Source organism: Sus scrofa, chromosome 9 (genome assembly GCF_054392235.1).
Source record: "Sus scrofa isolate SSC_HxYL_T2T_F1_AM1 chromosome 9, Sscrofa_HxYL_maternal_Yorkshire_Landrace_v2.0, whole genome shotgun sequence".
Taxonomy (NCBI): domain Eukaryota; kingdom Metazoa; phylum Chordata; class Mammalia; order Artiodactyla; family Suidae; genus Sus; species Sus scrofa.
The window spans coordinates 57,305,501-57,330,604 of NC_139391.1; the positions used below are offsets into that span (position 1 = coordinate 57,305,501).

The 25,104-nt window shown below is 41.1% G+C and overlaps 1 protein-coding gene across 1 annotated transcript in view; it reads left to right on the plus strand.

The window, feature by feature from the left end:
• Positions 1-25,104, plus strand: part of LOC102165987 (uncharacterized) — a 95,518-nt gene that overhangs the window by 11,817 nt on the left and 58,597 nt on the right. Inside the window, exon 3 of the mRNA XM_021063955.2 lies at positions 20,847-20,928. The gene's annotated coding sequence lies outside the window, so the exon portion shown is untranslated. The remainder of the gene's footprint in view (positions 1-20,846; positions 20,929-25,104) is intronic.

Here is a 25,104-nt window from a genome sequence, read left to right on the forward strand (position 1 = left end):
CTCCCACCTCCTACTTACTCTGAGCATCCATTTGCTGAGCAAAATGACACTCATTCTTCTCTCTCTCAAGCCCACTTCAACTCGCATAAATTAAATTGTATATGTTCTTCTACAGAACAACAAATATGAAAGGATGGGAGACAAAGAGGATATCCATAAATTAAAAAAAAAAAAAAAACTTTAGAAAAGAAGGGAAGGGAAAGTAGTGTATAGTGGTCACTGAGGCAGATCTTACATCCTACCTAGCTAGACAAGGTGAGTGAAGTAGATCATAGGACCAGCAAATTTCATAGACATCTATTTGTTAACTCGCCCCCTTAATAATGGAATAAGCTCAGTATGTCTGCCCCAGGTTCTGTCTGTTGGGAGAATTTTCCTTGTTTGTTCACCACGGGGCCATCCCAGAGAAAGAACTGAGAACTGGGGGGGGGGGGGGGGTGGCGATTCCTCTGAAAGGGACTCGAATGAGTGTTTTATATTTTTATTTTTATTTTTTGCATTTTAGGGCCACACTGGCAGCATATAGAGGTTCCCAGGGTAGGGGTCAAATTGGGGCTAGAGCCACTAGCCTGCACCACAGCCACAGCAGCACAGGATCCATGCTGCATCTGCAACCTACACCACAGCTCATGGCAACACTGGATCCTTAACCTGCTGATAGAGGCCAGGGATTGAACCCGCATCCTCATGGATCCTAGTTGGGGTGGTTAACCGCTGAGCCATGAAGGGAACTCCTCAAATGAGTTGTTTAGCCATGTGCTGTGCTCTCTGCTGGTGAATACATTTGGACTGGGGCCTGTCTTAAGTGCTGAGTAGTAATAATCACAGCTCATTTGGCAAGGATTGAATTATTTTGTCAGTTCGACTTTAAGACTTTAGTTAATGGCCTGTTGCTTTTGTTTTGGGGGACAGTGTTTGTCCGTAACCCAATCCAGAAATCATTTGTGGCTAGGAGTGTGGTGCAATGATTTGCCAAACTTATATCAGATGATCATTCTTGGACCAATGAAATATTGCCCGATGGTGGGTAATTAAAAGAACCAGAACTCCCACAGTAGCCGTCTAGATGGAGGACGGATGTTCCTAATTCCTTTAAGTGTGTTCTTAATGCTGGCTGGTAATCACACTCCATTTTCCTAGTCACTTCATCCTCTTGCTTTCCTACATGACTCTGTCTGAATGTCTCCTCTTCTGTCAAACCTCTAATACCTTCTTGACTCTTACTCATGGTCGGTGACCCATAATATGAATAACCACAAATGTGGTGGCTTAAGTCAACACAAATGTATAGTCTTATAGTTCTATAGGTCAAAACTTTGACACAGGTCTCATTGGGCTAAAACCAAGGTGTGGGCAGGGCTGTGTCCCTTTCTGGAAGCTTAAAGAGGAGAACTCATTTCCTTGCCTTTTCTGGGTTCCAGAGGTCCACTGCATTCCTTGGTTCATGGTCTCCTATCTGCTAAGTCAGTAACTCTCCAACCCTATTTCTTTTCTTTTCTTTTCTTTCTTTTTTTTTTTTTTTTTTTGTCTTTTTGCTATTTCTTGGGCCGCTCCCATGGCCTATGGAGGTTCCCAGGCTAGGGGTCGAATCGGAGCCATAGCCACTGGCCTACTCCAGAGCCACAGCAACGCAGGATCTGAGCCGCGTCTGCAGCCTACACCACAGCTCACGGCAACTCCAGAGCGTTAACCCACTGAGCAAGGGCAGGGACCGAACCTGCAACCTCATGGTTCCTAGTCAGATTCGTTAACCACTGCACCACGACGGGAACTCCCGACCGTATTTCCATTGTTACATGTTACTCTGATCCAATCCTCTGTTTCCTTCTTCCATTTTTTAAAATATTTTTATTTATTTATTTATTTATTAACAGCTTTATTGAAGATCTAATTCACATACTATAAACAGTTTACCCATTTAAAGTGTTCAATTCAGGAATTCCTGTCGTGGTGCAGCAGAAACGAATCTGACTGGTAACCATGAGATTGCAGGTTCGATTCCTGGCCTTGCTCAGTGGGTTAAGGAACCTGTGTTGCTGTGAGCTGTGGTGTAGATCTCATACATGGCTTGGATCCCACATTGCTGTGGCTGTGGCTGGCAGCTGCAGCTCCAATTCGACACCTAGCCTGGGAACCTCCATATGCTGCCTGCGTGGTACTAAAAAGCAAATAAAATAAAGTAAAATAAAGTGTACAATTCAGTAATGTTTAGTATATTCATAGAATTGTTTACCTTTTAGCACTACCAGTTACAGAAGAGTTTTCCTCATCCCCCAAAGAAACCCTACACCCTTCGATGATTTCCCTTTATTCTCCCCACCCTCAAATCCTGGCAACCACTACTTTACTCTCTTTCTCTATGCATTGGCATTTTGTGTAAATAGAATAATACTCTTTTGTGCCTGTCTTCTCTCACATAGTGGGTTTTCAAGGTTCTTCCTGTTGTAATAACGTGTGGCAATATTTCATCCCACCTCTTCCACCTTTTTTTTTTCTCTTTCAGCCACACTTGTGGCATATGTAAGTTCCCAGGCCCGGGATCAAATCTCAATTGCTGCCATGACCTATGCCACAGCTGCAGAAATGACGGATCCTTAACCTACTGGATTGGGCTGGGGATGGAGCCTCACCACCACAGAGACAACGCCAGATCCTTAACCTGCTGTGGCAGAAACTCCCCTCTTCCACTTTTAAGGACTCATATAATTAGATAATCCAGCATAATCTGCCCATCTCAAGGTCTTTACCCTTCATCACATCTGCAGATTCCCTTTGGCCATGTAAGCTAATATTCATAGGTTCCAGGCATTAGGATGTGGACAGCTTCGGGCAGCCATTACCATCTCCCACAATAACCGTCCTTTCTATATCAGAGAGAAAAGATAAGCAGTGAGAAGAGAATTTTAATAGACTTTTTATCTCCCCGCCCAACCCCACTGGGTGGATCCAGGGACTCTGCCTTCTCTCCTGTTAGGGTCTCTCCTGTTAGGGTGGCTGAAACTCTCTTGCTCCTAGCGCTTCCCTTCAGAGACTGCCCCTTCCTCTGCTGCTAGCAGAGGCCACACTGCCACTCAGCACTAGGCCCATGCCTTTCTTGCTCTCTCAGTGACACCGCTGGAGCTTGTCTCCCTGCTCTCTGCATTATCCTCCCCCCCACCTCCTGGATCATTACAGGTGGAGTAAAAACAACTTTTAATTTCTCCCTTCTTAAAATTCTTTTTTGACCGCTCTTCCTTCTCCTGCTACTGCCCCATTTCTTTGCTCCCTTTGACAACAAAGCTTCCCGAAAGATTTTTTTCTGTATTGTTTCCAATTCCTTCTTTTTAGTTTTTTTTTTTTTTTTTTTTTGGTTTTTGTACGGTGAAATGTACATGATAGAAAATTTGCCATTTTGTTGATTTTTTTTTTTTTTTTTTTTTTGCTTTTTAGGGCTGAACCTGTGGTATGTGGAGGTTCTCAGACTAGGGGTTAAATCGGAGATACAGCCACCGGCCTACTCCACAGGCACAGCAATGCCAGATCGGAGCTGCGTCTTTGACCTACACCACAGCTCAGGGCAGCGCTGGATCCTTAACCCACTGAGCGAGGCCAGGGATCAAACCTGCAACTTCATTGTTCCTAGTCAGATTAGTTTCCGCTGTGTCACGACGGGAACTCTCATTTTGTTGATTTTTTTAAGTGTACAGTTCAGTGGCATTAAGTATAACCATGTCGAGAACTTTCCAGAAATTTAATTTTATTTAATTTTATTTATTTATTTATTTTTGCCACACCTGAGGCATATGGAAGTTCCCGGGCCAGGGATCAAATTCGAGCTGCAGCTGCAAAAATGCCAGGTCCTTAATCAGCTGTGCCACAGTGGGAACCCCTCCAGAACCTTTAAATCATCCCAAACAGAAACTCAGTACCCATTAAAACAACTCCCAGCACCTCCCCCTAGCCTCTGGTAAGCACCATTTACTTTTTGTTTCTATGAATTGGACTGTTCTAGGTGCCTGACATAAGTGGAATCACACAATATTTGTCTTTTTTTTTTCCTAGTTTATATCACTTGGTACAAGTTTTCAAAGTTCATCCATCCTGTAGTGTGTATCAGAATTTCCTTCCTATTCCATCCTGTGTGTATACATACCAGTTGTATTTGTCCATTTATCTGTACATGGATACTTAGGTGATTTCCACCCTCTGGCTATCCTGAATAATTCTACTGTGAGCATTGGCCAAGTATCAACTTGAGCCAATTCTCTTAAATTTACTCCAATTCAGATGTGCTTCCATTGCTCTACCCAAACTGCTTTTGTCCAGGTCATGAATCATCTCTGGACTGCTGTAGCCAATGGTCAGTCCTCCAGGCTCATCCTAGTGCCATTTGGCTGAACTGATCATTCCTCCTTGAAGTATTCTTCACCTGATATCCAGGACAGCCTCACACACTCCCAGTTTTCCTCCCACTTCTCTAGCTCTTCTTTCTTTGTCTCCTTTGCTAGTCACCCTCACTGCCTCCTCCTCAGTCCTTGGACCTACTCTCTTTTCTTTTTGTACTTACTCCCTTGGTGGGTGATAGCACCCTGTCTTATGGCTTTAAATGTGCTGACAACTTGCAGGGTTTTTTGTTTTGTTTTGTTTTGTTTTGTTGCCACACTTGTGGCATGGGATCGAACTGGAGCCACAACAATGTCAACACCCCGTCTTTAACCATTAGGCCACCTGGAAGCTCCTGACAACTTACAAATTTTTATCTCCAGCCTGGATATCTCCCTTCCATGTCAGACTCCAACAATCTGCCTGACTCTCCATTTGGTATCAAGTAGTTATCTTAGATTTAATGTGCCCCCAAATAAATTCTTGGTCATCCTCATTCTCAAAACCCAATCTTGTCAGTATTTCTTAATTCATTGGATCTATAGCCTTCTAGTTGCTTAGACAAAAATCTTGGAATCATCCATGATTTCCCTATTTCTCTTCCACTCCATATCCAATGGATTAACAAATACTGTTGGTGCTTTCTTCAGAATACATACAGAATTTGACCATTTCCTGCTACCTTCACTGCTACTGCCTTGATACAAGCCACCAACATCTCTTGTCTGGATTATTTCCATAGCCTCCTAACTGGTCTCCCTGAGTCTGTGCTTCTCTCTCTTCAGTCAATTATCAACATAGCAGCAGAGAGATGCTGTTAAAATGTTAACATTATCCCTCTATTAAGAATCCTTCAAAGGCTTTCTTTCTAACTCAAAGTGAAATTCAGTGTCCTAGCAATGGTTTACAAGGCCTGACACAGTCTTGCCTCTCCTTACCTCCTACAGTTCTCTTTCTTACTTACTTCTCTTTAGCCGTCCTGGCCTCATTGCATTTCTCAAATACACCAGGCACATCTCTACCCTAGGGTTCTGTACTTTCTATTTCCTCACGCCCTCATTGCCTTTTTTAAGATGCCAACTTTTCAGTGAGAACTTTCTTGATAACACTACTTAAATTGTAACCCTGCCAGCATTTTACTTTTCTTCATTACACTTGAAACTTTCTAAGATACCATGTAATTTACTTATTTTGTTTGTTATTTTTTTCTGCCTAGTAGGATATAAACCTTATAGGGCAAGGGATTTTTGTTTCTTTTGTTCATTGATGTATATACAGGACTTAAAACACTGCTTGGGAGTTCCCATTGTGGCTCAGTGGAAATGAGACTGACTAGTATCCATGAGGATGTGGGTTCCATCCCTGGCTTTGCTCAGTGGGTTAAGGATCCGGCATTGCCAGGAGCTGTGGTGTAGGTCGCAGACATGGCATGGATCCCCCGTTGTTGTAGCTATGGGGTAGGCTGGCAGTTGCAGCTCTGATTTGACCTCTAGCCAGGGAACTTCCATATGCCACAAATGTGGTCCTAAAAAGTTAAAACAAAAGGCCCGAAAAATGAAAAAACATTGCCTGGCACACAGCATGTACTCAAAAAAAAAAAAAAAAAAAGAGATGAAAATTTGGTATAAGTCACTTATTAGAGAGTAAGTTGATGGTGGAGGCATCTGATACTCTCAATGTGGTCACTGAAGTAGGAAGCAAAGTTACCTGTGGAAGTAGGGTCAGAGTTGGTTCATGTGGTGCATGGCTTGAAGAAAATGCTGCAGATTTGCAAGAGCACTTGTGGGAAATGGGAAAGGCAGCATGTTCAAGGTCCCCTGGCCCCAAAGAGAGTCTTGCTGAGGTTGAAAAAAATATATTTTGTGAGGTATCAATCTGGAGATTTTCTCCAGAATCTAATAATGACTACATTTATTGCAAGTGTCAGGACTTGTGCTAAGTGCTTTGCCTTCACTGTTTTATTTTGTTCTCATAATAACTCTGAGATAAATATTATTTACATTTTACTGGAGAAAAGAGAGGGCTTAGATAAATTAAATAACTTGGGCAAGGTTACTTGGCTGATGAATGGCAGAGCTAGGATTCAAATTGAGCTGTTTTACTCAAAAGTCTCTGCTTGCACAGTGTACTATGTTTGTCATGGGCTTGATATAAGAAAGGGGATTTCCAGGTAGATCCAGTCTTTATTGTCTGCCAGTTGGGTGAGGCAGAATAAAAGAGGTCTATGGTTAGGTTGTAGGAAGTAGAATGGTTGAATGGTGTACTGTGACTTTCAGTCTGGTTAGGGGTAACACCATAGCCATGAATGGAGTAAGATTTCTGGATGCAAATGGAGAAATGAAGGAATTAGAGATAAGAATGAAGTAGCCATGCAAGGGGATTACCGGTTTTAGCATCATGGCAGCATGAGCCAGTGGGGATCTCTGTTACCCCTTCTCCATTGCAGAGACATAGAAATGGTGTTCCTGGTTCCAAATGTGAAAGAGGAACTGAAATCTGGATCTACTCACTTGATTCATCAGCCAAGAAATAACAAAACAGTGTAAATACTTTAGAGGCTGGGTAGTGGGCTCCCAACGTCTGTATAAGGATAGGAGATAGAGCCTCAGGAGAGAGTGAGGCAGGAAGCTAGAACTGAGATCCTTAAATCAAGCCGGGACTCTGATGAAGTTACCCTTCAGTAACTCAGTGGGAACCACAAACTTCTCAGGGAAGTAATAAGGAAATGTATTTACACCCTGAGTTTAGATTTGGAATCTGAATTTGCCTTATTCTTGTTAATGGAATTCCTGATGAGGAGATATTAGAATAAAGGCTGGTCTGGGATAGCTTGTTATCCTGGACAGTGAAATCCTTTTTGTGCCTGAAAGACGCAAATATAAAGCCACTATGTAGCATACTTCCATCATCCATCCAGTCGACTCATATGGGAATACTAATTCCTGTTGAAGATGAGTTCATAGTTAGAATTGCAAACCATTTGGGGTATGACTCATGCAGAATTTATCAGGGATCTACTATCAGTGGAATTAGTACTTTGAAATCCTGTTTTTACAAAACATTCTTGAAAGGATTATAAAGTAATTAGTTTGAAAATAACCAAAGAGAAAAAGAAGATACAGAAATCATAATGAAAAAACATGACTCAAAAGAGACCAGACATATTTGAAGAAGGGCCAAATAGAACTTCTTAAAATGAAAAAAATTTTTATTGAAATTAAAACTGAATAAGTGGGTTAAATTATATACTAACACATTAATGAATGATTTGTGAACTGGAACTCAGCTAAAACATAACTATCTAAAGGACTGCCCAAAGGGAAGAGATGGAGACTATGAAAGTAAAGTTGAGAAATTACCTGGTGGCTCAGTGGGTCAAAGATCTGGCATTGTCACTGCAGTGACTTAGTTTACTGCTGTGCTTTGGGTTTGATCCCTGGCCGGAGAAATTCTACATGCCGTGGGCATGCATGCCCTCCCCCGCTCCTGCCCTCAAAATTAGGATATAGAGGATGTACACATATAATTTCTCTTCCAGGAAAGAATGTAGAAAGAATGAGGGGAAAGCCATATCAAAAAGACAGGGCTGAGAACTTTCCGAGAATTGTAAAAGACTTGATTGTTCAAATTGACAAAAGCTAACTAGTGAGCAAAATAAATCAATAGCAATCCTTACATAAACACTTTATAGAAGAACTGCAGGACACTAGAGACAAAGACAAAGGTCACCTACAGAGGAAAAAATATTAAATCAATATCTCATCAGTGAGCCTAGAAGCTAGAAAACACTGGAATAACATCTTTAATGTTCTGAGAGGAAATAACCAGTATACCAGAACTTTATACCTAGCTAAACCATCACAGAATATTGACAATAGGATAAAAACATTTTCAGACAGCCAGAAGACTGAGAATGTATCACTCAGTGACTCTGTCTGAAAGTATTATTAAAAATAGTAGCTCCATGAGAAAGAAATTGGATTAGAAGAAATAAATGGAATGCAGGAAGCAGTGGTGTTCAAGTGAGCAAAGCAGGTTTACTGGAGGGAAAAAGCACGAACCAGCTAGAGGTTTAGCAAGTGTGGTCACAGATTGTTACATTTAGGTTTAATATCTCAGAGGTGGAAGAGTCCTGTGTGCTGTGTAGCCTTGAGAGTAGTTGACTGGAGTGAATAGAGTGAAGGTCATTTGATCCCAGAAAGTCAAGAAGCTTTGAAGCTAAAATATGGGAGGGACCATATATTATACTGATTATTTTCCTCCACTGCATCCCAGATAGGTTTTCCAGTCTTCTCCCAGTGCTGCTTTGGGCACGGAGACTGACTCCTGAGAACCATATCAGCTAGGTTTCTTTGCTACCTGGCTTCATGTAGGTTTGACCAATTGGAGTCACTGGCCAAAAATCAGGGTGTGACAGAAAGAGAGATGAGGAGTTCCAATCATGGTTCAGTGGAAATGAATCTGACTAGCACCCATGAGGATGCAGGTTTGATCCCTGGCCATGCTCAGTGGGTTAAGGATCTGGCATTGCCGTGAGCTGTGGTGTAGGTTGCAGATTCAGCTTGGACTGGTTTAGCCATGGCTGTGGTGTAGGCCAGCAGCTACAGCTCTGTTTCGACCCCTAGCCTGGAAACCTCCATATGCTGAGGGTGCAGCCCTAAAAAGACAAAAAACAAAACAAAACAAAACAGAGAGATCAGAGTTCTTTCCCATTCTCTCCCTGCTTCAGCATTGCTTCTCTAGTAGCAGCCATTTCTGTGACTAGTGTTTCACTAATGGCCCCTTTTCCCCAGCTCCAGCTCTCACTGGACTCAAATAACTCTTTCTTCTTGCATTTTGGCCCTATGAATAGCAGATTTTTAACACCACTGATTTCTAGGTACTGTAAGGAGATAATTTTCCATGGATCTTTCATGTTTTTATACCTCTTGCGAGCAAGGGACTAAGTGCCCTTTGTTTCTGGTGATCTTTTCTTTCTTTTTTGCTTTTTTTTTTAGGGCTTCCCCTGTTGCATATGGAAGTTACCAGGCTAGAGGGCTAATTGGAGCTACAGCTGCTGGCCTACGCCAGTCACAGCAATGCCAGATGGAAGCCGGGTCTGCGACCTACACCATAGCTCACTGCAACACTGGATCCTTAACTTACTGAGTGAGGCCAGGGATCGAACCCAAAACCTCATGGTTTCTAGTTGGGTTCGTTTCCACTGTGCCATGATGGGAACTCCCTCTGGTGATTTTTTCAAGGAGGTTTGTATCTTCAATATCCTTGGAAAGTAAAGATAGTGTCTCTTTCTGGAGCAAAAGGTAGTCATACTCACTGTCCAGTGTAATGAAGATAGAGGGCAGACATGTCTCATGACCACCCTAAAAGATTGGGTTTCCTATATTCAGGGTTTACTGGCTTGCAACTCAACCCATCACAGTGCAGTTTTTATCTAGCCCCCTTAGTGTCACTGTAGGGGAACTGGGGCTGGGGTAGGTAACCAGAACAAAAATGCTGATGCACTGGCTACTGTTATTGCTCTGTGAAGTCAACTGTCCTTCATCTTGACCCAGAAGTGTCATATCCTCAGTCACTACCCATGAAACTGTAACAGGTTATCTTGTTACTTTCAAATAGGGTAAAATCTCAAATCCCTCACAGTTCTTGACATGTAACTTGGCATCTCTTGTTTGTTCCCTTGAGATGATACATCTAAAGATAGTTCTTTTCGCAGAACCCGTCTCATTGAATTCTGTTTCCTGCCTGATATGTCTAGTTTGAAGTCTCAAGGGATATGCAACAGTTCATTTTGTATATCAACCTGGCTTGGCTGTGGTGCCGAATTGTTTGGTCAAACACCAGTCTGGATGTTATTGTGAAGGTACATATTTTTTTCTTTTTAGGGTTGCATCTGTGGAATATGGTAGTTCCCAGGCTAGGGGTTGAATTGGAGCTGCAGCTGCAGGCCTATGCCACAGCCACAGCAATTCCAGATTCGAGCCACATCTGCAACCTATGCTGTAGCTTGCAGCAATGCCTGATCCTTAACCCACTGAGCGAGACCAGGGATCAAACCCACATCCTCACAGATACGAATCAGTTTCTTAACCCATTGAGCCTCAACGGGAACAACTTGAAGATATTTTTTTTAGGTGTGATTAACATTCTCTCTCTATATATATACACAGATACACAGACACACACACACACACACACACACATGCTAGACTTTGTTAAAACAAATTACTCTTCTTAGCGTGGATGGGCCTCCTCAAACCAATTAAAGGCCTTAAGATCAAATACTGCAATTTCCTAAAGAAGAAGCTATTCTGCCTCAGAACTGCAGCATAGAAACCTGCCGGCATTTCCTGCCTGCCAGCCTGCCCTGCAGGTTTTGGGATTACCAGCCCCCACAACTGTGTGAACTAATTCCTTAAATCTGTCTCTGTGCATATATTTCCTACTTGTTTTGTTTCTCTGGAGAACCCCAAGTAATACAGGATGCTCACAGAATTTAGAGGAGACTATGAATATATTGTCCCAGTGCCCAAATGATGAGAGGGAGTTTCCAAGTTAGAAAGTATGAAACAGCAATAGTATGAAAAAGAATAGCATTTCTTGAGTCTAAGTGAAGAGAGAGGAGGGTGCCTCAGTGGTGCCTCCAGGCAGCAAAGGAGGCAGAATGTGCAGGACGTGGCCCCTGCTTACACATCAAGCCTTACCCCTATCTCTATCATTCATGCACCCACCCTATAAAAAGGACTTGAAGCTCTTAGAATCCAATGTTTTACGTTCTAATGTCTCCTTGACTTGGGTTTTATAGTTCCTTCTACCAGAAAGTCCCTCTGTCTCTCCCTTCTCTCCAGGATCCTTTCATCTCTCAAAATTTTCACCACCTTTCCTTCCTGGCAAACACCCTTTCTTCCTTCAAGTCTCAGCAAAAGCTTTCCAAAAAAGCAAAGTTAGTTGTACGATTTCCCCCAATTTTCTTGCTATCTTTTTTTTTTTTTTTTTTTTTTTTTTGCTGTCTTTTAAGGGCTGCACCCACGGCATATGGAAGTTTCCAGGCTAGGGGTCAAATTGGAGCTGTAGTCGTTGGCCTATGCCACAGCCATAGCAATGCCAGATCCAAACTGTGTCTGCGACCTACACCACAGCTCATGGCAACACTGGATCCTTAACCCAGTGAATGAGGCCAGGGATCAAACCTGTGTCCTCATGAATACTACTCAGATTCGTTTCCACTGAGCCATAATGGGAACTCCCCCAATTTTCTAGAAATTATCTTACTTTGTAACTCTGTGTTTGTATGTGTCTGTGAACAAAACTGAAGCATTTTCGGCTTAGTATTATATATATTTAGGACAGGACCTATCATATAGAATGTGCTCTATACATGTTTGTTGTGTGAATGAATGAGCGAATAAATTTGTCCATGATCATGTAGATGGTAGAATGAAATTCCAACTCAGGATTTTCTTACTCTAAAGCCTACTTTTCTTCTCCATATATGATATGATCCAGTTCCTTAGGAATTCTGAAGATAGAATACACCTACTAGGAAGATAAATTTGTCAGCAGTGGAAGGAAAGAAAAGCAATTATGGGAAAAACTGATGAATGCCCATTTAAAAAAGAATAGGGGGAGTTCCCGTCGTGGCGCAGTGGTTAACGAATCCGACTAGGAACCATGAGGTTGCGGGTTCAGTCCCTGCCCTTGCTCAGTGGGTTAACGATCCGGCGTTGCCGTGAGCTGTGCTGTAGGTTGCAGACGCGGCTCGGATCCCGCGTTGCTGTGGCTCTGGTGTAGGCCGGTGGCTACAGCTCCGATTCAACCCCTAGCCTGGGAACCTCCATATGCCGCGGGAGCGGCCCAAGAAATAGCAACAACAACAACAACAAAAGACAAAAAATAAATAAATAAATGAAAAAAAAAATAAAAAAGAATAGGGCATGGAGTTCCCGTCGTGGCTCAGCGGTTAATGAATCTGACTGGGAAACACAGGTTATCTTCTTTACACTGGATAGTGAGTATGACTACCTTTTGCTCCAGAAAGAGACACTATCTTTACTTTCCAAGGATATTGAAGATACAAACCTCCTTGAAAAAATCACCAGAGGGAGTTCCCATTGTGGCTCAGTGGAAACGAATCCAACTAGAAACCATGAAGTTTCGGGTTCGATCCCTGGCCGTGGTCAGTGGGTTAAACATCCAGTGTTGCCATGAGCTGTGGTATAGGTCACAGATGTGGCTCAGATCCCATGTTGCTGTGGCTATGGTGCTCTGACTCTTGTTTCATTTTTGTTTTGCTTTGTTTTTGTTTGATACCTACTCTTTTCTCTTTGTTGACAAGATTCCCAATGGATTAATCTCAAATATAAAAACAAATTTAGGGAGTTCTTTTGTGTTTCAGTGAGTTAAGGATCTGGCATGTTCAGTGAAGCAGCTCTGTTTGCTGCTGTGGCATGGGTTTGATCACTGGCTGAAGAAATTTTGCCTGCCATGGGTACGACCAAAAAAGAAAAAAAAAAGTAGTTATAGGATTTGATTTGCCATACACAACATATATATTAAATGTCCCTTTTGCTTCAAAATGAAACAGTTTGGAAAGCTTTCAAGTTTATCGATAATCAGTTTATTTTCATAAGTCTTATTCCATGCAGGGTTGAGTGGGTGACTGCTCATTTGGTTAGATTTTGATGTCACATAAAGGAACTGTTCTGTTCCTTGAATTCCTCTGTGGAGAATGGAAGGAGCCTACTTACTTTTATAATGAGATTATATGTTTAGACATTGGCTCCTTTAATTTAAGGCGAATTCTCCTTTCTATTCATTTTTCCTAAACTCTACACCTAAATAGCCGTGTTTCCGCCCCACTATCATCTCAGATGCAACATTTCCAAACAGAAATGTTCTCTTGCCCCAGAGCCATTTCTTCGGAGTTTCTCATTTCAGTGAACTATACTACCACTCACCAGATTTCCCAAGCTAGAAACCCAAGGGTCTTCCCATCACTCATATCCAATCAGTCACTAGTCTTCTGGGTTGTTTTCATGAAGATTTCTTAACTCTGCCTACTGGTCTCCATGCAGGTGCCTGCTGCTGTTCAGGCCTGTTCAGGCCCTTCATCAGTTCTCATCTGTATGTCAAGAGTTGAGCCCTCCTCTGACCATTGTCCACAGCGTAGCCAGGGAGTTCCCTTTTAAAGATGGAATTGATCACATGATTCCTCTTTCTGAAATTTTATACGATGGCTACTCATTGCCCTTATGATAAAGTACAAGCTCTCACATTATTTAAGTTATCCATTTTCTGAACCCTGTCCAACTCTTCAATATTCATCCTCCTCTCTCCACTCCACCCCACCCATTTCATATAATATATTACCTCATTTTTCCCAATCTGCTCATATTCTCTCTCTCTCTTGCTTTTTTCTTTTTAGGGCTGCACCTGTGGCATATGGAAATTCCCAGGCTAGGGGTCATATTGGAGCTGCAGCTGCTGGCTTATGCCACAGACACAGCAATGTGGGATCTGAGCCACATCTGCAACCTACACCACAGCTCCTTGCCATCCTGGATCCTTAACCCACTGAGTGAGGCTATGAATCAAACCTGCATCCTCATGGATATTAGTTGTGTGCCTTACCTGCTGAGCCACAGCGGGAACTCCTGTTCACATTCTCTTTACTGTTTGTGTCTTTTTGCACATTGCTCCTCTTGCCTAAGAAGCTCATCACCTTTCCCCTGGCTAACTCCTATATGTTGAGGTTCAGCTCGGTCTCTTAACATCCTTCGGAAAATGTTTCCACGTATTTCCTGCTTGAACTAAATGCTCCTAACTATAGGCTTCCTAAATTTCCTGCACTTAACCAATATCATGGTACTTACCACATAGTTTTGTCTGTTAATTTTACTTTCATGCCTTTCCAAAGAGATGACAAAGCCTTTTATGACAAAGACTATTTTGTGCATCTTTGAAAGCTGAGAACCTATCAGAGAGCTGACATTTGTTTAGCAATCAATACATTTTGGTTGAATAAGGGAAAAAATTAAGTGACACTTAATAGTTGGTTTGAGAGGGCTATTAAAACACATTTTATCTTCAATATAGTTCAAGACTTTTTTATTGTGGTAAAATATTTATAACATGAAATTTACCATTTTAAAATATACAATTCAGTGACACTAAGTCCATTTAAATTGTGCAAACACTACTAACACTTTCTAGAACACTTTAATTATCCCAAGCAGAAACTCTTTATCCATTAAACAATAACTTCTTATTCCACCTTCTCAACAGCCCTTGGTAACCTCTATTCTACTTTCTGTTTAATGAATTTGCCTATTCTTGGTAACCATATAAGTGGAACTATACAGTATCTGTCCTTTTGTATCTTTATTATTTCACTTAGCATAGTGTTTTCAAGGCTCATCTGTATTGTTGCATGTACCAGAATTTAATTCATTTTCAAGGCTAAAGAATATTCCATTGTAGGCAAGAATATACAATGGGAAACAAGTCTTTTCAGCAAGTGGTGCCAAGGAAGTTGGATAGCTGCATGTTAATCAATGAAGTTAGAACAAACCTTTGTACTGTGGACAAAAATAAACTTGAAATGGCTTAAAGATTAAACATAAGACATGACACCATAAAATTCCTAGAAGAGCAGCTCCCGTTGTGGCTCAGCGTTAATGAACCTGACTAGTATCCATGAGGATGCTGGTTCAACACCTGGCCTAGCTCATTGGGTTGGGGGTCCTGAGTTGCTGTGAGCTGTGGTGTAGGCCAGCAGCTACAGCTCCAATTTGACCCCGAGCCTGGGAACTTCCATATGCTGCAGGTGCAGCCCTAAAATGACAAAACAAACAAACAAACAAAAAACTCCTAGATCATAAGCAAAAATATTCTCTGACATAATTGTATGAGTGCTTTCTTAGGTCAGTCTCCCAAGGCAATATTTGTATAAACAAAAATAAACAAATAGGACCTAATTAAACTTAAAAGCTTTTGCACAGCAAAGGATACCATAAACAAAACAAAAAGACATCCTGCAAGAGTTCTCCTTGTGGTGCAGTGGAAATGAATCTGATTAGTATCCATGAGGTTGTGGGATCTATCCCTGGCCTTGCTCAATAGGTTAAGGATCCAATGTTGCCATGAGCTGTGGTGTAGGTCACAGACTCGACTCGGATCTGGCATTGCTGTGGCTGTGGTAGAGGCTGGCAGATATAGCTCTGATTTGACCCCTAGCCCAGGAACTTCCATAGGCCTCAGGTGCGGCCCTAAAAAGCAAACAAAACAAAACAAATAAAAAAAACCCCCTAAAAAACAGAAAAGCTGCAGAATGGGAGAAAATTGTTGCAAACAATGCAACTGACAAGGGCTTAATTTCCAAAATTTACAAATAGCTCATATCAGGTCAACAACAAAGCAAACAACCCAGTCAAAAAATGGGCTGAAGACCTAAATATACATTTCTGCAAAGAAGACATACAGATGGCCAGTAGACACAAGAAAAGATCCTCTACATCCCCAATTTTTAGAGAAATGCAAATTAAAACTATAATGAGGTACCACCTCACACCTCAAAATGGCCATCATTAAAAAATTTACAAGAAGCAAATGCTAGAGGTGGTGTAGAGAAAAGGGAACCATCCTACACTTTTGGTGGGAGTGTAAATTGGTGAAGCCACTATGGAAAACAGAATGGAGGTTCCTCAAAAAACTTAAAATTACCATATGACCCAGAAATCCTACTCCTGGGCATATATCATAACAAAACTATAATTAAAAAAATACATGCACCCTTATGTTCATAGCAGCACTATTCACAATAGCCAAGACATGGAAACAACCTAAAGGTCCAGTGATAGATGAATGGATAAATATGTGAGATATATATGTGTACACAATATATAGTGGAATATTATTCAGCCTTTAAAAAGAATGAAATAATGCCATTTGCAGCAACATGGATGCAACTAGAGATTATCATACTAAGTGAATTAAGGCAGAAAGAGAAAGAAATATCATATGGTATCACATACATGTGGAATCTTAAATATATAGAACCTATCTACAAAACAGAAACGAGTTCCTGTCATGGCTCCAGTGGTTAACGAATCTAACTAGGAACCGTGAGGTTGTGGGTTCAATCCCTGGCCTTGCTCAGTGGGTTAAGGATCCGGTGTTGCCGTGAGCTGTGGTGTAGGTTGCAGATGCGGCTGGGATCCTTCGTTGCTGTGGCTCTGGCGTAGGCCAGTGGCTACAGCTCCGATTAGACCCCTAGCCTGGGAATCTCCATATGCATGGGAGCGGCCTTAGAAAAGGCGAAAAGACAAAAAACAAACAAAAAAAGGATATTCCCTCCCCTTTCCTTCCTTCCTTCTTCCACATAGTTGCTCTGACTAGAACTTCCAATAATACTATTTTTTCTTTTTATGGCTGCACCTGAAGCATATGGAAGTTCCTGGGCTAGGGGTCGAATTGGAGCTATAGCTGAGGCCTGTGCCACAGCCATAGGAATGCCAGATTCAAACCGCATCTGTGGCTGGGGCACAATGGGAACTCCTCCACATATTTTTGAATTTTCTAATTTTCCTTTTGGTTTTGATTTCAAGTTTCATTTTATTTTGATAGGAAGATACTCTGTATGATTTCAGTCTTTTTTTTTTTTTTTTTTTTTGTCTTTTTGCCATTTCTTGAGCCGCTCCCGAAGTATATGGAGGTTCCCAGGCTAGGGGTCTAATCGGAGCTGTAGCTGCCAGCCTACGCCAGAGCCACAGCAATGCAGGATCCAAGCTGAGTCTGTGACCTACACCACAGCTCACGGCAACGCCAGATCCTTAACCCACTGAGCAAGGGCAGGGATCGAACCCGCAACCTCATGGTTCCTAGTCGGATTCGTTAACCACTGTGCCATGATGGGAACTCCTGATTTCAGTCTTTTATGCATTAAGAATTGTTTTGATATGGTCTATCTTGGAGAATGTTCCATGTGTACTTGAAAAAATTGTGTATTCTGTGTTGATGGAGTTTTCTGCACACATATATATTTGGATTATAGTGTTAGATCCTCTATTCTTTATTAATCTTCTGTTTGGTTATTCTATTCATTATTGGGAGTAGGATATTTCTAACTATTTTTGTAGGACTCTTTCTCCATTCAATTCTGTCAAGGTTTGCTACATACATTTTTTGGTTTTGCTGTTTGGTGCAGATATGCTTATAATTATTATATCCTCCTGATGAATGGACTTTTTTATAGATATATAATGTCATTATTTGTCTATTGTAACAGTCTTTGACTTAACATCTGTTTTGTCTGATTTTTTTTTTTTTTTGGTCTTTTTTGTCTTTTCCAGGGCTGCACCTGTAGCACATGGAGGTTCCCAGGCTAGGGGTCTAATCAGAGCTGTTGCCACTGGCCTATACCACAGCCACAACAATGCCGGATCCAAGCTGTGTCTGTGACCTACACCACAGCTTATGGCAAAGCCAGATGCTTAACCCACTGATCGAGGCCAGGGATCAAACCTGCAACCTCATGGTTCCTAGTCAGATTCGTTAACCAGTGAGCCACGATGGGAGCTCCCATTATTGCTTTCTTTTGTGTTTTGTTGATTTTTTGTAGTGACACATTTTGAGTCCCTTCTTGTTTCCTTTTGTATATATTCTCTAACAATATTTTTGTGACTATGGTTATGGTTGCCAGTAACACCCTAAAGTTATAACAACCTTATTTGAATTGATACCAACTTAATTTCAATTGCATAAAAAAGCCCTACTCCTATATAGCTCTGTCTTCCCCTGCCACTTTATGTTATTGATGTCGCAAATTACATCTTTATTATATGCTTATAATAGTTTCCTAATGCTCTAAGAAATTACTACAAATTGGGTGACTTAAGCAAGAGATATTTATTGTCCCACAGTTCTGGAGGCTAGAAGTCCAAGATAAACATGTCAGCAAGGTTCCTTTCTTATAAGCTGTGAGAGAAAATCTGTTCCATACCTCCTGCTTACCTTCTAGTGGTCTCCTGACAATATCCGGTGTTCCTTGGCTTGTAGAAACATCACCTTGATCTCTGCCTTCACCTTCATATAGCATTCTCTTTGTACGCCTGTCTCCAAAGTTCCCCTTTTTATAAGGACACCAGCTATACTGGACTAGGAGTCCACCCAATTACAATATGACTTCATTTTAACTAATTACATATGCAGTGACCTTATCATTATTCTTTATGAATTTTTCTCTTACACATTTCATCAGAGATCTTTTTTTCATACAACTTTGAGGTACTGTCTAGCATCCTTTCATTTAACCTTAAGGACTCACTTTAGCATTTTTGGTAGGGCAAGCTTAGTGGTAATCAATTCCCTCAGCTTTTGTTTATCTGGGAGGGAATATCTTAATTTTTCCTTTACTTTTTTTTTTTCTTTTTTTTTTTTGTCTTTTTGCTATTTCTTGGGCTGCTCCCACGGCATATGGAGGTTCCCAGGCTAGGGGTTGAATCGGAGCTGTAGCCACCGGCCTACACCAGAGCCACAGCAACGCGGGATCCGAGCCGCGTCTGCGGCCTACACCACAGCTCACAGCAACGCCGGATCGTTAACCCACTGAGCAAGGGCAGGGACTGAACCCGCAACCTCATGGTTCCTAGTCGGATTCGTTAACCACTGCGCCACGACGGGAACGCCTTCCTTTACTTTTGAAGGAAGGTTTTGCTGGCTATAGAATTTTTGGTTGACATGTTTTATCTTTCAGCACTTTAAAGACTTTATCCCATGTCTTTCTGGCCTCCAGGGTTTCTTGTGTGATATTGTATTGAGAACCTTTAGTTCATGGTGATGATTCACTTTTCTTTTTATCTTTTGACAGTTTGCTTACATGTCTTGGTTGGGCCTTTTTGAGTTTAACCTACTTGGAATTCATTGGGCTTCTTAAGAGTTACAGATTTATTTCAGCAAAGTTCAGATGTTTGGCATGATTTCTTCAACTAATTTCTTTCCTGCTTTTTCCTTTTCTCTTCTGGTACTCCCATAATGTGTACATTTGTATGTTTCATAGGCCCTTAGTTCATTTTTCTTCATTCTTTTTGTTTCTTCACTTCAGACTCCATAATTTTGATTATCTTATTTTCAAGTTTGCTGGTTCTTTCTTCTGTTTGCTTGAATATGCTGTTGAATTCCTCTAATGAAATTTCCATTTCAATTATTGTAATTTTCAGCTCCAGAGTCTGTTTGATTCCTTTTTATATTTTCTGTATTTTTGTTGATATTTTCATTTTATTCATGGATCATTTTCTTGGTTTCCTTTAGTTCTTTTTTTTTTTTTTTTTTTTTTTTTTTGTCTTTTTGTCTTTTGTTGTTGTTGTTGTTGCTATTTCTTGGGCCGCTCCCGTGGCATATGGAGGTTCCCAGGCTAGGGGTTGAATCGGAGCTGTAGCCACCAGCCTACACCAGAGCCACAGCAACGCGGGATCCGAGCCGTGTCTGCAACCTACACCACAGCTCACAGCAATGCCGGATCGTTAACCCACTGAGCAAGGGCAGGGACCGAACCCGCAACCTCATGGTTCCTAGTCGGATTCGTTAACCACTGCGCCATGATGGGAACTCCGGTTTCCTTTAGTTCTTTATCTATAGTTTCCTTTAGATCTTTGAGCATATTTAAGTTTTATGTAATAAGTCTGATGTCTGGGCTTCCTCAGGAATGGTTTTTGTGAATTAGTTTTGTTCCTTTGAACATTTTCCTGTTCCTAGCTCTGCCTTGCAGTCTTATTTTGCTGAAAATTTGACATTTAACTATTACAGTATTATAATTCTGGAAATCAGATTCTTCCCTTTTCTCTGGGTTTTCTGGTTTTGTTTTCATTGTGGTTGTTTTTGTTGAAGATTATAGTAGTCTGTTTGTTTTGAGTGTTTTTCTAACTATTTTTGGAGAGGCTATATCACTTGTCAGGTGTGATCACTGAAGCCTCTGTTCCTTTAGCTCATATTCAGCTCAAAATCTGATGTTTTAATAGTGATTTCCTTGCATACCAGGAACTTTTCTAGTATTTACAGATCAGCTCTGTACTAAGACATTCCTTCAACACTTACCTAGTCTTGTACTGAGGCTAGTGATCAGCCTAAGGTAAAATCTTCTCAGCTCTTTTCTGAGCATGCATTTTGTCTGGCTATGCATATGGCTTCCTAAATCCCCCCACCCATATTTTTATGCTTTCGAATGTCCTAAATTCCCAGTCTCACTCCAGCTTTTCCTCTACACCTTAGAAAGTCTATTGTACATTTCTACCTATAATCTCTTGCCCCAGTAGGCTGGTCTATAGTCATCTTGCAAGTTTTATCAATGGTGTCCACCACTTTCCCCACATGATTTCTGAGTTAGATATAACAGAGACAAGCTCTGATGTCAGTCTTTCAGGTATACACCAGATAGTGTACAAAAGATGTACAAAATAACTTGCAATTAATTTCTGCTCTGCTTCTTCTAGTTTGAGGAATGATACTGGAAACCAGGCTGCCACCACTTCAAGACCAAAGGCACTGCCATGCTGGAGAGGGGGTGGAGCAAGGGTAAGTAAAAATGCTGCAAAACTTCCAACCATTTTGAAGATGGCTCTTTCTTAACTGGTTATTTGTTTGGCGGCTGTGAACTTTTGAGTGTTTTCCAAAGTTCCAGTAAGGCTGGTTCAGACAGTTTCTACCTTCTAAAAAAATACTTCTGTGAAGGAATGAAAGCTTGGAGCTTCCTAGTCTGCCATTTTGCTGATGTCTTTTTCTTCAACATAGTTTTGCCTTCTCTTGGACTTTCACTGAAGGGCATTAGAGCACTTGGAATATAACCTAAAGGAAGATGTGTGCAGTCACTAAAAAATGGTGGAGCAAAGACACCGTGAGCCACTATAAAAAAGCTTGGAATAGAAACTTGTTTGGGGAGTTGAAATTTTATGGATGAGGAATCCACTAGGATATTGGATGACAGTTGAGAACAGATAAGCTTAAGAAATGAAGTTCTGTCCAGGTAGTAAATTGCTCAGGGAGCTGTTGTTTGCTGACAGTATGGGACAGCTGCAGTTACATGCTACACATGGCTGGGTCTGGTTTCTTGATGCATATTAATTCCAGCTCATGAAGGGTCTTGAGCAATGCCAAAAATGACCAAATAGAAGAAAATGTGAAAATAATGATATGGCTAGTTCTGGAACTAAATTAGATCCTCTCCTCTGAGCCCAGAGAATTCTGTCTAATTCAATTCATTCCTAAAGGTAGCTGTCATATCAGCTTGTCCCAACTTTGGCTGTGGTTCATAGATGTGTCTCAGAAGTGACTTTGGGAGTTCCCGTTGTGGTTCAGTGGTTTAAGAACCTGACTAGTATCCATGAGGATGGAGGTTAGATCCCTGGCTTTGCTCAGTGGGTTAAGGATCTGGCATTGCCTCAAGCTGTGGTAAAGATTGCAGACCTGGCTTGGATGTGACATTGCTGTGGCTGTGGTGTAGGCTGGCAGCTACAGCTCTAATTTGGCACCTGCAGCATATGAAGTTCCTTGTCTGGGAACTTCACATGCCACAGATGCAGCCCTAAATAGGAAAAAGAAAAAAAAAAAGTGACTTGGGAGGAAAGCCTTTAAATTCACATTAAGGTGAACATGGCCGATAAGATTTGAGTATGAACCTGTTTACACTGTTCAGGGGGTGTTTGCATTTTAACAGAAGTCTCTATTTCAAGGTAAATGAAAATATTTCCAAGTGTGAAACTCTAAGTATTAGCTGTTTCATAGGAAAGAGAATTTTTAGAGGACCTGGTTCTAACAGAATATTTTCCCCCCGCTGTACAGCATGGGGATCAAGTTACTCTTACATGTATACATTTTTCCCCCACCCTTTGTTCTGTTGCAATATGAGTATCTAGACATAGTTCTCAATGCTACTCAGCAGGATCTCCTTGTAAATCTATTCCAAGTTGTATCTGATAACCCCAAGCTCCCGATCCCTCCCACTCCCTCCCCCTCCCATCAGGCAGCCGCAAGTCTATTTTCCAAGTCCATGATTTTCTTTTCTGTGGAGATGTTCATTTGTGCTGGATATTAGATTCCAGTTATAAGTGATATCATATGGTATTTGTCTTTGTCTTTCTGACTCATTTCACTCAGTATGAGAGTCTCTAGTTCCATCCATGTTGCTGCAAATGGCATTATGTCATTCTTTTTATGGCTGAGTAGTATTCCATTGTGTATATATACCACATCTTCCGAATCCAATCATCTGTTGATGGACATTTGGGTTGTTTCCATGTCCTGGCTATTGTGAATAGTGCTGCAATGAACATGCGGGTGCATGTGTCTCTTTTAAGTAGAGTTTTGTCCGGATAGATGCCCAAGAGTGAGATTGCAGGTCCTCTAAAAATTCTCTTTCCTATGAAACAGCTATACATATGGAAGTTCTATGTATAGATTTCTAAGGTATCTCCAAACTGTTCTCCATAGCGGCTGTACCAGTTTACATTCCCACCAACAGTGCAGGAGGGTTCCCTTTTCTCCACAACCCTTCCAGCACTTGTTATTTGTGGACTTAATAATGATGGCCATTCTGATTGGTGTGTAACTCAGAGTATTTTTTAAGGTGTACTCTACTCCAGATAGTATAAAGAAATTCCCAATTATAAAAGGGCTTTAGGAGTTCCTGCTATGGCCCAGAAGGTTGAGGATATGGCATTGCCTCTGTGGTGGCTCAGGTTGCTGCTGAGGTGGGGGTTTGATTTTGGTCTGGTACAGTGGGTTAAGGGTCTTGCATTGCCACAGCTGTGGCATAGGTTTCAACTGTGACTTGGGTTCAATCCCTGGCCTGGGATCTACCATATGCTGTGTTGCAGCTAAAAAAGAAAAAAAAGGGCTTTAGAAAATCCAATTTCTCTTCCCAATATGAATAGAAGCTCTGGAGCTGATTTGAATAGGACATATATTTTTAAAATATATTTTTTATTAAAGTATAATTGATTTGCAATTTGTGCCAGTTTCTGCTGTATAGCATAGTGACACAGTCATATGTATATATATTCTTTTTCTCATAGTATCTTCCATCATGTTCTATCCCAAGAGATGGGCAATGACCTTCTACACTTTTCCAGCCAAAGGCACCAAGGATAAAGCCAAGACCTTATTGAGAAGTCAGGTCAGGGAGACTTTCACCTTGCTACAGGAAAAGAAATGGTGATGAGGGGAAATAGAACAGATCTAATTTAGGATTTTGATTATTTTAGAAGATAATAAGCAGCCTTGATACATTTATATGGCCTTTCTTCCTAAGCATCATCAGAGACTCTTTGGGATACAGTATACAAAATAAGCAGCTGCCAGGAAGGATGGGTCCCAGAAGGTAAAAGCTAAGAGTGGGAAACATATTATCACTGACTGAATTTAACCTTTCCAGCCTCTGTTTCTTCCTCTGTAATATGGGAACAGTAATATCTTTTTTTTTAATTACTCAAATGAATTTATCACATCTGTAGTTGTATAATGATCATAACAATCTGATTTCACAGGATTTCCATTCCACAGCCCAAGCACATCCCCCCCCCCCCAAACTGTCTCCTCCGGAGACCATAAGTTTTTCAATGTCTGTGAGTCAGCATCTGTTCTGCAAAGAAGTTCCGTCTGTCCTTTTTTCAGATTCCACATGTCAGTGAAAGCATTTGATGTTGGTGTCTCATTGTATGGCTGACTTCACTTAGCATCATAGTTTCTAGGTCCATCCATGTTGCTAAAAATGCTGGTATTTCATTCTTTTTGATGGCTGAGTAATATTCCATTGTGTATATGTACCACATCTTCTGGATCCACTCTCTTTCGATGGACATTTAGGTTGTTTCCATGTCTTGGCTATTGTAAATAGTGCTGCAATGAACATCGGAGTACATGTGTCTTTGCGAGTCGTGGTTTTCTCTGGATAGATGCCCAGGAGTGGGATTGCTGGATCAAATGGTAGTTCTATGTTTACTTTTCTGAGGAGTCTCCATACTGCTTTCCACAGTGATTGCACCAATTTACAATCCCACCAACAGTGTACTAGGGTTCCTTTTTCTCCACACCCTCTCCAGCACTTATTGTTTGTGGACTTTTGGATGATGGCCATTCTGGCTGGTGTGAGGTGGTACCTCACAGTGGTTTTGATTTGCATTTCTCTAATAATGAGTGACGCTGAACATCTTTTCATGTGTTTCTCGGCCATCTGTATGTCTTCTTTGGAGAATTGTCTGTTTAGATCTTCTGCCCATTTTTTGATAGGCTTGTTTGTTTTTTTGGTATGGAGCTGCAGAAGTTGTTTATAAATTTTGGAGATTAATCCTTTGTCAGTCGTTTCACTTGCAAAGATTTTCTTCCATTCTGTGGGTTGTCTTTTTGTGTTGTTTAGGGTTTCCTTTGTTGTGCAGAAACTTTGAAGTTTGAGTAGGTCCCATTTGTTTATTTTTCTTTTTATTGTCAATACTCTGATAGGTGGATCTGAGAAGATGTTGCTGTCGTTTATATCAGAGAGTGTTTGGCCTATGTTTTCCTCTAGGAGTTTTATAGTGTCTGGTCTTATATCTAGGTCTTTAATCCACTTGGAGTTTATTTTTGTGTATGGTATTAGGGAGTGTTCTAATTTCATTCTTTTCCATGTGGCTGTCCAGTTTTCCCAGCACCACTTATTGAACAAGCTGTCCTTTCTCCATTGTATAGTCTTGCTTCCTTTGTCATAGATTAGTTGGCTGT